Source organism: Melozone crissalis, unplaced genomic scaffold (assembly GCF_028551555.1).
Source record: "Melozone crissalis strain CALT ecotype California unplaced genomic scaffold, PUWL_Pcris_2 ptg000042l_1, whole genome shotgun sequence".
Taxonomy (NCBI): domain Eukaryota; kingdom Metazoa; phylum Chordata; class Aves; order Passeriformes; family Passerellidae; genus Melozone; species Melozone crissalis.
In genome coordinates this window covers 6,560,192-6,576,213 of record NW_026535820.1, presented here as the reverse complement: position 1 = coordinate 6,576,213, position 16,022 = coordinate 6,560,192, and the positions used below count along the sequence as shown (strand labels likewise).

Here is a 16,022-nt window from a genome sequence, read left to right as displayed (position 1 = left end):
TTTCAGACACACCATAGAAATCTGTGCCCAGCATTTTACATGTAACTATTTACTTTTCTGGCAAACACTGCTGTCTTGAAAATGCCCCAGCAGTTTTTTTAGACCTTTCCCATGGCATCTGGGTTACATGCATGATAGGCACTGTATTTGGGCCCATGTATGCATGTATGTGTGTACATATTGATAGATACCTATGTGTACCTATCTGTATATAGAAATATATTTTCCTGTATATTTTCTGTACATTTACCTGTATAGAGATATATATAAATGTATCATGAAATTTTGAACATAAAAAAAAAAAGAGGATATTATCTCCCTTAACACAGATACTTCACATTGTGCAGAGAAACTGTTTGTATTGTCTTTTTACCTATAACCTCTCACAGTGTTTTTTTGCTGTACTGGAGGTGATAATCAATGGACTTTCTGCTTGTGGTAATGGCAATTATATGAAAAAAAAAGTTTTAAATTGTTTATCCAAGTAACATATTTTTCCAATATTTCTCCAGTTATTCATAATTTAAATCTGCTGCAGAACTGAAGATCACAAAATTGAAGTAATTTGAAAAATATCATAGTCAGATGTTATTCAGTAGTAGAAAATAAAACTGCAGGGTAACAACTGCACATGAACGTAGAGCAGTGACATTTCTTCTTGGTAGCACATGGAGCATATCTTGTAATGGTTTAAACAAACAGTGCCACTAAATAGAAAAGCAACTTGGTGCTGAAAAAACATCATGACCAATTATTTTAAGAACAATAACAAACAAAACACATTATAGTAATGTGTTGATGACAACAGAATTAAAATTATGAATACATCATTCTCATAATTCCTTTCTCAGAATAAAGCCATTTAATGGGGTTCTAATATAAGAACTACTAGTATAAATATAACTAAAATAATGAAATTCAATATAGTTAATCCTGGATATAAAGCATAGCCTCCGAAGACCTCACTTCTGAATCCATTAGCTTGTCTTATGCTTTTCACCAGCATGGGGGAGGCTTAGGAAGTGAATTTTTAATGGAGTTGCGTTGTTATAGTGCAGCAGTGCAAGGGTGCTCAGGCTGTGCAGCTCTGGCACAGAGCAGGGATCACTAAGCAGTGGCTCCAGCTGGAAGAGTTTTGCTGTAAAGGCAGCTCTAGGGTTCGAGGTGGGATGCTGCTGACCCCCACTTCTCAGGGCTCCTGCACCACCACAGCAAATGAAGACACTTGAAATGTACATTCCTTGTGCTCTGAGACTTCTGGAAAGGAAAGTCAGGGGTTCAGTTGCTGGCTGACATGGCAGTTCCAGAGATTTCTGTTTGGCTGGATTCCTTAGGTGCATGTGGCTGCTGAAAGGCACTGCAGAAAGGACAAGCAGTTGGAGATGAATGTGCAGAGTTGCTCTCATTCCTTGTTTAAACAGAAAATGTCTTTATCTTTGGGGATTTCTATATAGGAAATGCCATGGCTTTCAATAGCTTGACTTTTCCTTTTTCATCTTCTGCTCTCCTATGTTGATGGTGGCACTTGGTGTAAATCCACAGGAGTAACTCAGTCTCTGACAGGATGCTGAGGGTGGTGGTGCTGTTCTGAGTCACCAGACTACATACTAGAAGGCTTGGAACACCTTGGGAGAGAGGATTTCCAGATCTGGTCACCCCCCAGACCAAATGCACCCAGTTTGTCTGAGGGTGCACTTCCAGAGATCCAGCTCCTGTCGCTGGATACTGTTGAAAAGTTAAAGAACTTGCACTCGCACCTGTCAGTCCCAAAACAGACCCCAGCAAGATGAGGGAGATGCAGGCAGTGACCACAGCAAAAATGTATGAAAGGGAAAAATCTGCCTTCTGTTTTGTGTGTTCTTCCTTCCTTTTTTTTTAATGGAAAAAAATTCTCCCTCCCATACTTCAATTTAATTTTTTCCTCTCTCCCGTACTTCAAGTATAAGTATTGATGAAGAAAGCAAGTAATCCTTTTGGATACTCACCAATGTTTGCAGTCACTTGATGCCAGAATTTTAATGCATCAGGTTGGCAGAATATATGTATTTAAATATTGGGTTCTGTGCATGTGTCTGCAACATGTTGGTTTTTTCTCTGTGTGTGTGCATGTGTATGTGTTTGTTCATCACTTATAGAAGAGTATTTAAAAATAAAGCTTTCTGTGTCTCAGCTGCACATATGGAATTGGCTGTACAAGACTTTACTTTTAAAATAACAATCTTTGCTCTCCATGGAAAGAAGAAACCTCTATTAGAAGAGCCTCATCTTAGTCTCTTCTTATTGTCTTAATTGAACCTTTGAATTGCAGTCAGTAAAAGCTCACAGCAAATACAGTATCCAATCAGATGTATATTTTTAAATTAATCTGCATTTGAATACCTTCCCTGATTTCCCACCAGCACCTGCAAAGGAAAAAAAAGAAGGGAAAAAAAAAGGACAAATGTTTGAAAAGAAAAGGAATACATTTGCAAGTTTAATTTCCCTAGGGAAAAGTGAGCTTTTCAGAGCAACTTTGATATGTTTCTTTCTTCTTTGTGTAACCTGTAGTTTAATTTTGGTTCTCATTTTTGCATTGACATTTGCATGATAAAAGAGGTTCCACTTTTCTTTCAAAGATTGTTCCAGAAAGTCAAAATTATTCATAGGAGAAAACCATTAATAAAATGAAAATTTTAAAAATGTCTCCTTTTCCAGTATTTTTTATATACAATCCACCATGATTGCCAGTGCTTTCACTGATCTGATCACAGAGCTATGTCCGACCATCCCTGGAGGTGTTCAAGGCCAGGTTGGATGGGGCTCTGAGCAACCTGATCCAGTGGGGACCCTCCCTGCCCCTGGCAGGTGGGTTGGAAATAGATGACTTTTAAAGTCCCTTCCAACCTTGCATGATATGCTGTTGCACTGCAGTTTTCATAGTGATTTTGTGAGGCTTCATTTTTAGTAGAATGAGGCATACCAAAGATAAAATTTTTAATCTTCAATGTTGAAGATATTTTCAGCATATTTCCTCAGACCCAAGCAGATGTTTGGGCTGCTCTGCATCCTTTCCAAACTCTTCCTTCATGCCATCCATCCTGCAGCTGAGTTGATGTGAAGTTGAGAGTGAAAGGAAGTAGAAAATCCTTGGAGTATAGCAGAAAATTTCTGTGATCTGTATTTATTAGAGCCAGAAGTCTGTGGTTAATTTTCTCCTCAGGCATGTTTTACACAGGGATTTCCTAGCCTGCTCTTGGCCACTGAGAAAACAAAATAAGCACGTCCTAGTAACTTGTACACATCTCTGTATCTGTGCTTCTAGACCTGATGTGGGATGTTTGCTTATCACACAGGATCTGTGTTTTGCTTCCCTGTGGTTCATCTGTCACATAGAGATATGTGGAGCTTAGTCTGGTAACATATTTTTGTCTTTTCATGTGATACCTGCCCCTCCTGCTGGGTTTTTCAGCCCAATCAAATGCAACAGGAGGACTGCAAAGCAACACAGAAAGCTGCAAAACAAAAATCTAGTTTATGTTATATCTCAGGAAGCAGGATCACAAAGAAATTTCTGTCCAGAGCTAGAAATCTAACATTTACTAACTAAAACTTCTTTCTATGCTATATATTGCAGGGCATTACATACTAAATCCAAAACCAGATGGCTAGTTCAGGTGCACAGATATATATGTACATACATATGTGTCTTCTGCCACCAATTATCACCTGCACACCCTTGCTGTGTTTGGAGTAGCTCCAGCTTGCCAGTGACCTTTTGAGGGGGATGGCATGTAGGAGGCTATTCACAAGCCCAGCTTCATCTGAACTGCTGCCCATTGTGTCCTTTGCCTGTCAGCATTCAGTCTCATCCAGCTTTATTCAGCATTGCTCAGCCCCATACTGGGTCCTAGCTGCCAGCTCCTATCTTAATTGTCAACTAAAAGATTGTGTCAACCTCTATCATATGCTGATTAGCATCCTCACCTACAGTAACGCAAAGTTTATAAAGGATAATTCTTTGTATGTTATGTGTTATTGTGTTGCAAGGAGTTTGAATATGTTTGGACTCTTATGTGGTATGAAAAACACACAGTAAATGTATGAGAGAGACAAAAAGAGGAAAATATATTTAGTGGAAAATGTGAAAGTAATTCCTGCAAATATGGAGCCATCTGATATCCTTCTTGGTCAAGCTCATACTCAAGTTTTGGTCTTTCACTTTGGAGTTTTTTGTTTTTTCTCCTGAGTTTAGACTTCTAAGCTGTTCCTCAGTTAAAAATTTTAAGTGCATATCATATTTGCACTTATTTGGAGGGCTTCAAACATCCTAAGAGAGATCTTTGTCAGGGGCTGAGAGTAAAGGGCAGGTAGGTTCTAAGTAACATGAGATATCCAATGGTAGTGCTGTAAAATTTTTTAATTTATTTTTATACCATTACTATTTAAGTTTGACTGTCATTTGCAAGGATTTTGTTTCTATTCTCTATTTAATTGTATTCCATGAAATTCTTTCCCAAAGTTCTGCATTCATAAGCATTGCCTGCTTGAGATTCAAAAGCAGCCCCCAAGTATCCTGGTGTTTCAACCACACAGGTGAAGATCTTGTCCTTAGTGGGGAAGGCTGCAATAAAATCACATTCTTCAAAGAACCTTGTCTTCTCTGTAAATCCTTTGCTTCAGGGTTTTGCTGAAAAGCGGAAAAAAAATAGTGAGTTTTCTTGCTCATTTAGGATTAAAAAAAAAAAAAAAAAAAAAAAGTGACTTGTTTTTATAAAGAGGAATCCTTAAATTTTAAATTTTAGAAAGGAGCCTGTGTTAACTCAGACACCTGTGTGCAAAAGCAGGCAAACCTGCTTTTGCAGGAAAAGGTTTGATGTAGACAAAACATTCCTGTAGGGATTCAATCTGGGAGATACAAATACTGTAAAAGTTGTTCCCAAACACCCTTACAGCCTCTTCAGAAAAGGAAAATAGACTTTGTACTTATAACCTTTGTACCAAACACCTCTTTGGTGTTTGTCAGCAGCTAAAATCGAAGAGAGCTCTTGGACACTGCAGGAATGTGCACCTCACTGCACTGAGGCACCAGGTTCCCCATTTGGATCAAGCCCTAAACTCAACTCTGAGAGAGAGAGAAAGGGTGGCCTGCACTCCTGAGCAAGGCCAGCTCAAGGGTAAAGGAGGGCATTCACACTGTGCAAGAACTGCAGCATTGCTGGAAGCCAGAGATGCCCACAGACCCTGGAAGCATTGCCCCCATCTCCTGCTGCTCCTCAAAAAGGTCAGGTCAGAGCTGCAGACCATGTCCTTGGTGGCCCAGATTGCATCAAATATTGCTTTGAAAGCAGGATCTTTTTATTCTCTGGCCTTTTTCCATCTGTGTGGGGTGTTGCTGTTCAGGTGCAGTTTTTATTTTCCTGATTTTCAAGCCATTAATGATGATGATTTTGTGTTGTTCTTCAGTCTACCCTTTCATGCTGCTATCCTGTGCTATAGCACATCACCTTGGGCCAAGGACCTTGCCTATTTTTCAGTAGAGTTTGTACTTCCACAGCACTGATCACAAAAACAAGTTCCACTGTAAATTTCACACACATCCTAGGAGACGCCAGGTATGTGCAAAAATTTTAACTGTTGAAAAAGCACAAAATTTTTAAAAAAACCTGTGTAAATAGAAGTAAATTGTTCCATTAAATATTTTTCACACTTTAGTCACTTTTCCTATTTTATTAATGTTTTTTCCTTAGCTGAAATGCAGCCAAATGTTTCCTGTTTGTTCAGGAGCAATAAAATGTTTATTACTCACATATTTCTTCATTTTTTGTTTACTGGATACTTTCAAATTAATTTTTCCATTATGTCCTTATTACTTATAATGGTAGAATGTCAGGATTTTCTGTATAGTTGTGTTATCCCACATTTTAAGTCCAAAATTTACTGCATCACCAACAGTTATAAAATAGAATGACCAGGATGGAGAACAAACTAATCTTAAACAGAAATCTTAGCATGTAATATTAAATTACCATTTTTCTTGCTGCTTTTTAAAGAAATCTTCTCATTGATATGTGTAATAACAGCCACAAAACCAAAACCAAGGCTTACTAATAGGATCACAAGAAACATTTCATCTTATTAAAAACAACTTGATATTCTGGTGTGATCTTCAGTGCTTCTAAATTATCCTCCAGCCTAAAGCCCTTTTCTTCATGCTCTACTGTAATAAAAGCAATAAATACATGTCTTCCACAGCTTTACAAATATTTTAATCCCCAGAATCTTACCCGATAAATGCAATGGAACTCAAATCAACTGCAGTTATTCCAGATTTCTTTTTACTTTTCCAGTTTGTATTTTGAAACAATTGTCTGTTTTACCATCATAAACAAGAAAGTTCATCTATATGTGTAGATACAAATATAATTTGATTTATTTAATGTCAATATTAATCGGAAAATGGCTTGTAAATTTTCCTATATAAAACACTATGTCATGATTTTTCTCTCACCTACCCTCCCCTCAAACAAGACCTTTCTCTTATAAAAATAAAATTCTTTTCCACCAGATAGGAAAACTGTATGTTATTCATAAAAAAAAAAAACTACCAAAGAAAGAAAGGTACTATGTTTATCTGAATGATAAAACCATCTGGTGTCAGAACACATTAACAGAAATGCTGCTGCAGGGCTAAAAGTGTGATGCTTCAATCTGTAAGACTGAAGCTGGACTAGGATTCCATTTTCATAGGTGATAGTTTATTTGCTGATAATGGGCCTGTTGCAATTTCACACACAAGCCCTTGATGTTCAGTCACTAACTGGTCTTACAGGGGGAAAAAAGAGCTTGGGGAGTGCTTTTGTTTTCATGATGCTGTGTCAGGAAGGAAGAAAAGCGGAGTAGTCCTCACTCTGAACCAGCCAATTTTGGGAGTTTCCAGTGCAGCGTGTCACTGTGAAGAAGAAGTAAATAAAGAAAAATGTAGTTTTAGATGGAAGGTGGGGTAGAGGCACAACTCTAGCAAACTAAAAAGTGCCATAGTGACATCTTCAATATCAAATAATTTGGTTTAAGGCTATTTATTTGGTAGTTTCTCTTTATTTATTTATTGTACAAATAAACCCATCCCATTTCACAAGCAAACAGACAAAAGCATTCAAAGGAAATGCAGTTTTTCTGCTGCAGTTAATTTTGACAAAGAACTTGTATTTGGCCATTATAAATGTGCTAAAACACTTGAAACAAGGTACATTGCTTGGCTTTGAAGGAACTACCGGCTGACTGGTGACATTAAGGAACTCTTCACATGATGCATCCATTCCCTGCCGATGTGAGCAAAGGAACATGCTGAGAATGAGATTTTCTTTTATTTTGTTCACTTAGCAGGTGGATGATTGGGTTAATTTGATTTAATGGTGCATTACAGCACAGATACTCCTTGCAGTCATGAGCAGCTTCCCTTTATGAAGGGGATATCTTCCCTTTATGAAGGGGACATCTTTGTATGGTCTGCTGAACAGAATGGGGAGCAGTGCCTTCCCAAAGCCATCACACACAATTTCCTCAATGCTTAGGGCTTTTGGATCAAAATCCAGCAGTACTTTTGTGTTAGATCTCGTAGGGATAGAATCTTTCTGGCTGGATAAGTGACAGTTTTTATGCTTAGATGCATTTGAGCAAAAGCCTCGGTGCCTTACTGAGAGATTGCATTGTGTGCAAAAGCTTCTGTCTGTCCATGGGGTGGGACCAGAAAATGTCAGCTCAAGGCAGCAAGGGCCTAATGCATCAGTTAGTTAACATTTGGCTGAGGCTTTTTAAATGACCAAAAAAACAGTTATGCAGCAGCATGGCAATGTGTTAATGGGTTCTAAGGTGATGATCATTCTCATCCAGTTTGGAAAAAAAACTGAATAGCCTCACTAAAACTGATTACATTTCAGCACTTTTTCTGCTGTTCACAGTTATTGTAAATAAAAGTTGAAGTTTAATTTGTTTTTATAAAACTACTTATGATCATAATTTCCAGACCTGATCTCTGAAGCATCCTAATCTGAATTATTTCTAGAAAGTTCCAGTTAAATGGTTCAGACACAAATACCTATAAGTAAAGAAGCTGTGACATAATTTATTGCAATAAAATGCAAAGTTCTCTTAAGTAAAAAAGCCATTAGGGAAGGTCATGGCTGTTCTGCTTGTCTTCTAGTGTTGGTTTTGAGATTTTTTTTTTTTTTTAAATATTATGAAATTTAAAGCACTATGGAGAACAGTGAAGTACTTGTCAGAAAGAAAATTGTGTTTAGTAGAATTGTGTTAATTATTTCTAAGGAAATTTGGGGATTTTTCTGGTTCATTTATACTATTAAGGATTTACTGAACCCTACTTGTGATGTTGGGACTTGTTCTATGTTTCTGTGAATAAATGAGAGGGGAAGAGGTGGGAAGACACAACTGCATGGTCTCTTCTGCACAAGGTGCAGCCAATGGGCCTCTAATGTCTCTGGTCCTTTTCATTCCTGTATCACTTCTGCCTTTGCTGTGATTATTCCATCTCAGGTCTGAAAGGAAAACTTTCCTCATGAAGCCTGCTCTGTATCTCTGAAACAAATCTGAGCTGCCCTTGTGAGAATGAGATGATGGTTTTGTATTGCTTCTCTCTGTGATTATTCCAGCCCAATGTGACAAAGTGTTTCTGCATATCCATAACTTTTCAGAATAAACAGTCCTGAAATGGACTCATGATCTTCACATTCTGGACATGAACAAGCCCAAGGATTGTCTGTTATAAAAGGAATAATTCAGCATTGCCTTTCCAAAACTCTCAATTTGACCTAACTGAACTTTAAAATGTAAAAAATATTCACTGGACAACAGAGCAGATAGATAAGAAGGTAATTCTCATTCTGCATGTGTCTGTACCAAATTCCAAAGTTACAAGGCATCTAAACAGGCTGTCTGGAAGAAAAAGAGGTGAATACTCTGAGTAATTGATAGGATTAAGCTGAGAATCTACAACTTTAGGAAAGGTTCAACACTGTCCCATCTGTATGGAGAAAATACTGCTGGCAAAACATCTTTCAAGACAGAAAAAGGAAAAAAAAAGCAAGGTATTTTTTCCCCTAAATATTAGTGACGTAAGACTTTGATATTTCATTTATTATTTGTTTGCTTATGCACATTTGCTCACTAAGGCAAGCATTGAATTGGTCATTATAATCTTTTGTCAGTAAAGCAGTCAGTAATTTCTGATTGCAGTGAAATACAAACTGATTATGTTGAGAACCTTCATATCCCTGAACTGAACCACAATTTGATGCTGAGTCTCTGGGCCCAGATCTTGAACTCATTGTTGCAGCAGTTAGCAAGTCAGCTTTAAAACAGTTAACCTTTGAACAGAAAATATTGCTATAATGGCAGTGTTCATGAAACTGGAAGACACACTGACACTGTCTGAGCCCCAGCTTTCAGACTGATCATTGCACTGCTCCATCTTAATAAACAGTTATATTACATTAAATGTGCTGATTATATACATGTAAATTTATATTATATTTATTTTATATTGTATATATTACATTATATTTATATTTCTTTTATAACATATATATATATTCTTGATTTGCTTTTAAATAAATCCCTTCAAAGCATGCAGAGCTAGTTTATTCAATTGCCTTTCAGTATCACATATGAACTCAAAGGATGTGGGTGACCTCAGATCACAGATTTAGGAGTTGCTTTCCTATGCTTAGAAATAAACCTCCAGATCTCTTACAGGGACTGTAAAATTAATTTATATAAAAAATCTGAATGCTTTCTGTAGAATGTAGAATTTGCAGGACAAAATGTAAATGTTCCACCCTGGTATTTCTGAGACTTAAAAGATGTAATAGAAGGTTATGTTCTCTAGTTCTCTCTGGCATTTATTTAACCAACATTTTAAAGCTTCCTTTAAGTGTCAGTTGTTTGTTGAGTTTTTTTCCTAGCTCATCTTCTGAAAAAAAAAAAAAAATATTATGCATACAGCTGTTGGACCAGAAACCAAGATCTGCCTGCCTGTATTCATTTAGTTTGCTGTCAGTCCTGCTTAATCCTGTTTTCTGTGTTGTAATCTCTGTTCAGAGGAGAAAGTCTTAGTGTGGCCTGCAACACAATGTTCACACTAATGTCTATACTATAGAAATAAATATTGCAAGAATAGCAAATAAATTAACTTGAGGCAGACAGAGAAAGAGAAACATTTCAAGGAACTGCTGGAATGTCCAGAGAGTTTATATTACACTTTCACTGTCTTCTTTCCTTTGGTTGCTTAGAACAATTATTATTTTGCATTTATGTGGTTGGAACAGTGGTATGGAAAGAGATGAGCTATGATAGACGGAACTCTCCCAAGTCCTGCTGAGCTGGATATTGAACTTTTGGGCCAGTGGATTATATTTGCTAGTAGCTGTACTATGAGAAGTTAGAGCTGCCTTCACTTCCCCTTCTCAAGCTGATAAAGCAGCGTATGGGGGGAAAGTCTATACAGATTTTGAAGTCATTTAAGAGGAACTTTTTACTTCTGCATAGGCTAAGCATACAGATGATTTCACAAAGATTCTGTCCTCAGAGATTTTCAGTCAAAAAACGAGTAGTGCCCTTCTAAACTAACACAGATGGAAAATGAACCCATGACAGTATCCCATTATTAGGTGAAACACAGAGACCGAGTCTTAAGACTCTGAGCACTTTAATGAAATGAGAAGAGCAGTGTCATGAAAGGACAAAACAATAATATTTTCTGGTTTATGGATCCTCTCCTGGTTCTTTTTTCTAAACATATGACTTTGACATTTCAAAATAAAGCACTAGGTGCTTTCCTTTTAGACACCTTGTTTCATTGTCCTCTTGTTTCTGGGAAAGCTGAAGTTGCATAACCTGTAAGTCTTCTGAGTGATATATTTTAATTTTATTTGAAATGTCATGACTCTTTCTTCCATAACAAAAAGTGAGAAGATTTCTGTATATCTGTATATTTGCTTCTGGGGCCCTTTGCCTAGATTCATATATCCACAGTTTTTTGTTTGTTTGTTGTTTTTTTTTTTGGGGGGGGTGGTGGTTTTGTTTGGGGGTTTTGGTTTTTTGGGGGGTTTTTTTGTTTGTTTGGTTTTTTTGTTGCTTTGTTTTGTTTTGGGTTTTTTGTTGTTGTTATTATTTGTTTGGTTTTTGTAAGGGGATAGAATTTAAGTAAATAAAGGCAGTGTAGAAAGCAATCTTACCCCCTGAAGAGTTGCAGCTGGGTTAATTATTAGAGCTTGGGAACAGGCCTGATGTTAACAGGCCATAGCTGTAGCCAATCAGAAGAGTGTTATAAAAGAGTGGATTGGTTGGTTAAGGGGACTGGTATTAGTTGGCTACTGAGAGGACAAGGAAGAGTCAGTGCCTAGAGGAGATGCCTATGAGACAATATCAAGGAGGTGCAAAACTATGATATGGAACCCTTGCAATGTAATGATAATAGAACTCTTGCGCTATAATGACAACAGGTTTGGGGTTTCTTTTTAATTAAAAATATATAGATCAGTAAAATCATTACTTGTAGAATTGAATATTTGTAAATAAAAAATATTAAGGTGGCTCCTTTCACTGCTTTGATAGTCTTTGTGACCTGGGACGTGCGTAATGTGTAGATCTTCAAAGCTGTCTTAGGTCACAATAGCCTCATTTTATTCATGGTAAGGGTTGAAGTTACTGTCCTGTAGTTGGGCTGTGGGAGGAAGGTACCCAGGAATGGATCTGATTTTCAGAGAACCTTCAGCTTGCATGTATTCTAGGGAGCTTCACATGCTTCTTATCTAGATCCCAGATTCTGGGTCTGATTCTAATTAATACTATTTAAAGGGCCCCCAGTGGTGGGGATGAGTTTGTGATGGTATCTCCCTCCCCTTGCCCCTGACACCAGCATTTTCCACTCCTTCCTTTTTCCCTGATCCATGCACAAACCCTTTAGTTTCCATTTTGCTTGGCCTAAACATGCCAGCATAGAGGTCTCCTCTCAGTCTGTACTTCCAGTCTTCCCTGAGCTGTCCCATAAATCTTTGCCTCTGCTCCAGTTTTTGAGCTCAGGTGGTCTGAACTGAACATTTGTGACCTTGCCAGGGCTGTGCATCACAGCTCCCCCTATTTCTTTGGAAATTCCCTCCAATGGATCGTAGCTGCCTTTTCCTTTCTACACTAGTACTTCTGTGTCACTCCAAAATGTGTCTGGTCCTGCTTCAACTCAGCCCTTTTCAAGTCATTTTCTTGCATGGAAAGTTTGTCATTTGAAATGAAAGATTTTGGAAGAATTGGATGTAATCTGTTATTAAAAATTCAGTTCATTTACAGCGCTTATTATTGTGATTCTAATTTTTTAAAGATATTTCTAGTTCTGGCGTCTCCCAGAGAATAAATTTTTACTAGGTCATAACTACTTTTTTTTGCCACAACAGCTATTAATAGGTGACATGATTCATTTTAATTTTTGTTATCCCTGCTAAACTTCTATATTGTTATTTTGTAGTAACAGGATAAAACTGTCCATGGAAAAAGGCTGATAAAGTGTCTGTACTTCATGAGGACAGAAAGAGAAATGAATTCTTGCAGCCTCCTGGGGTCTGACCTAATAAGGAGAAAGGGGATGAAATTTCTTAACATTTCATTTCAGTGTTGTGTGCCATAGGACTACTCACTCCAGCAGTACCAAACCCCTCTTCTGACTGTCGCCATTAAATGTTCTTAATCAATAATAATTTTTTACACAGCTGGCAAGATTTTCCTAAATCAAATATCTTCCTGGAAAACAGCTTCCTGTGATAAGGATGCTTCCTGTGAAGTCTAGGCCAGGCTTTTATGGCCTGTACTATTCAAAGTGAAAATCTTTCTATCTAAAATTTGAGATGTATGGGTATTTCAATTAAAATAATAAACAGGCAAACAAAAACCTTTTGGTCTCTAAGTCTCTATACATGTGAATGTATAACTCACCTATGAGTTATGCATATGATCGTACAAATGTGTTGTGTGTAAAAGCGCCCAGAAGTGAATGAGGTGCATCTGTAATTTATGACAGCCTAAAAGCAGGGCTTTAAACCACCTGTGCATTAAGTAACATGAGGGCAGCACAGCCTAGATTGGAAGAAGTAATGCAAGCCTAGTCCTAGACTTCAAAATATAAAGATATTATTTTGTCTGAAAGTGTGGTTTATTAGTTTTGGAACTCTTAGTTTAAGAGAGAATCTTATTTCCCTTGGATCCAATTCATCTCTGCTCTCTGAATAAGAAACAAGAATCGGGTCTCTGAAACAATTGCTGTTGTGGCAGCCACAAATTACACTGTGGTGCTGCTAATTCCTTGTGGATCCCAATGCATTTACAGCCTCCTTTTTTTATTGATTCTTTCTATTAGTCTGCAACTCAGCTCTACAATAGAGATACAGAATTTCCAATGTAATTTCTAGAGAAATTACTATTATTATTATTATTTCTATTGCTGTTATTGTTATTATTACTGTGTTGCCTTTGAAGATGCAGTATTGCCAGAAGAAATTGAAATAATTGTGGTTTTCATCTATGGGTAATAATCTGTTTTCTTCAGTTACTTTTTTGGTGAGGTTTAAATCAGCTATCTGTGGCCAAGAAAATCCCATTATTTTTTCTGCTTTTATCCTGATTCTTTGGTTTGCACACACTTTAAACTGTTACCTTATGTGCCCCTCTGCCGTTGTTAGTTCTTTGGAAGAAATGTGGTTCTTGGCCATGAATTACATTATAAAATAACAAAAAAAAAAAAAAAATTCAGATTATGGTGGGAAAGTCCACGTAATTAAATTTCTAGACAATCATCAAATGGGCTTCCTGTTCAAGCCCTCAGGTATCCATGAGCCAGAATTTAGACCAAAAAACTCCCCTTCACATGTATTTATGGTTATGCAGATGAACTGAGTTCCTTCCTATCTACATGCTGGGTGTATTTCTACATGCAAGTGCTTTTCTTTTTTCTTTTGTTTCTTACATAAATTGAGAGGATTTTAAATCATGAAAATTACACAAGAAGCAAAGTCCAGTAACAAAAGCTTAAGTCCTCAGTCCACCTTAGTCTTTTATGTATTCTTTACACAGTGCTTGGACCTGCTGCTTTTTTTTTTTTTTTTTTTTTTTTTTTTTTGTTAATATAGCTGTCTTAAGAGCCAGAGTTTATTTTCCTTAAGAATCTGTAACACTACAAAAGGTATTTCACTGCTTCATTTCTGTTTCACTTCTCTTTCTCACCCGGTAGTTTGTAAACCCTTTCAAGTTCTGCAAAGTACTGTCACCTTCCCACATCCACAGATTGGGTAAATGCACTGAGGGAGGGAAATACTCTTTTTGAAGGACTGACATTTTACTTTGAATTTACATTATATAATAAATTTATTATAAATATCTAGGCTTTGAATTTTGATATTTTATATCACCTCCTTGCTTTCTATACTGCATGACACAGATCCCCCTAAATAATTATTTTCCACATTTATCTATCTGTGGTCTATTATTGTCTATTTTTAAAAGATTGACTGGTCTTTTACTCTAAAATCCTTCCTCTTCAAGGAGGCTTCTTTTTAACTGAGACACACCTCAATTTCTTTCACATCTCTTTGTGGTTTTCTGCTGCACTTTTTTCTTCCCCTCTTTGTTCTTATCTGTTTTATAAGATCTGAAGGATGTATCTGAAGGATGTCACTTGTCAGTTCCACTCCACCATCCAGGAGCCATGTCCTCTACCTGATAATGCATTCCCTTGGCACCTCTGTCTTTTCCTTCTTCCTTCAGTGTTGCATTTCTTCTAGACCAAGACTAACAGTCCCAATGTCCCTCTTAGGACCTTTTGTTCCCTTCTCATCTTCTCTCCCTTATATAGTATCCTTCTAAGATATTCCCGGCTCTCCAGCTGCACATAAATCTGTTTCCTGTGCTGCAATTTGAAACATCTTTTAGCCTGAACTTTATTGCTGGTAACAAACTATCTCTTCTAGATCATTAGTGAACACATGAAATGTTACAGAGACAAATTACATTTCAAGAAAGGTACTTTGGGAGGGTTTTACATTTTATTACATGCTTCTCTGCTGCTAGAGATCTGGAAGAAAATTAAATACAGTTTTACAACATGGCAGTAAGTCAAAGAAGCATTGAAAGTTTAAATTTGGATGAGTCTGCTAATGATTCTACTTCTGTCTTTTTTCCAAAACTATTTGAAATTGTCCTCTATCTAAAAATTTTCTGAGTATGGACAAATAAAGGCATGCACAAAACACCATGGAAGAGTCTTCAGCACAGTGAGATAATGAAGAGACAGAACAGATAAGAACTTAATGTGCTCACAAATTAATTTTGAGAACCTTTTTTGCTAATAGCTTATCTCAGTAATGGAATTTTGTGAAGAGGTGAGCAGATATAGAAGAGCATGAAAAGTGTTTCTGTGCTTGGCAGGATGAATAGTTATGAAGGTCAGTATAGCTTCAAGATGGACTCTTGTAATCAATGAGCATGGGAAGTAAGGAAGATTTTTATGATTGGACTTGCTTTCCCCAAATTACCTGTAGTGATGTCTCTCCCCTGCTCACATCTCTCCCTATCCCTTTCCAATTTTGTTTTCTCCTTTGTCATTTTTTGTGCACTTCTCTGCTACTGCTACTTTGTCATGCTTGCTAATGACCTTTTTTCAGCTCTGACCCTCTTTCTGCCCTATCCCATCAGCCTTCCACTACCTCAATTCATCTTCCTTTGCCCTGATATTATTTCTCATTTATTTCTTTCCTCTTCTAATTTGACTCTGTTACTTTGAAGAGTCAGAACACAAGTGGAATAGCAGTGATATTGCTGCTCTTTCTCTTCAATTTTTTTCCTTTCACCTCACTTTTCTATGTAGCTGTACTTTTAAAACAGCTTTATCTTCCTCAATTGAAGTTATTAAACATATGGTTTTGCACACTTAGCCTCAAAACTTACTGATGTCTGTATGTTATTCCATCTTTTATGGTGCACACAGAGAA

At 37.1% G+C, this 16,022-nt stretch overlaps 1 protein-coding gene across 3 annotated transcripts in view; it reads left to right on the top strand.

The window, feature by feature from the left end:
• The window catches only part of NKAIN3 (sodium/potassium transporting ATPase interacting 3), a 337,593-nt gene that overhangs the window by 207,232 nt on the left and 114,339 nt on the right, over positions 1 to 16,022 (top strand). The window lies entirely within an intron of this gene.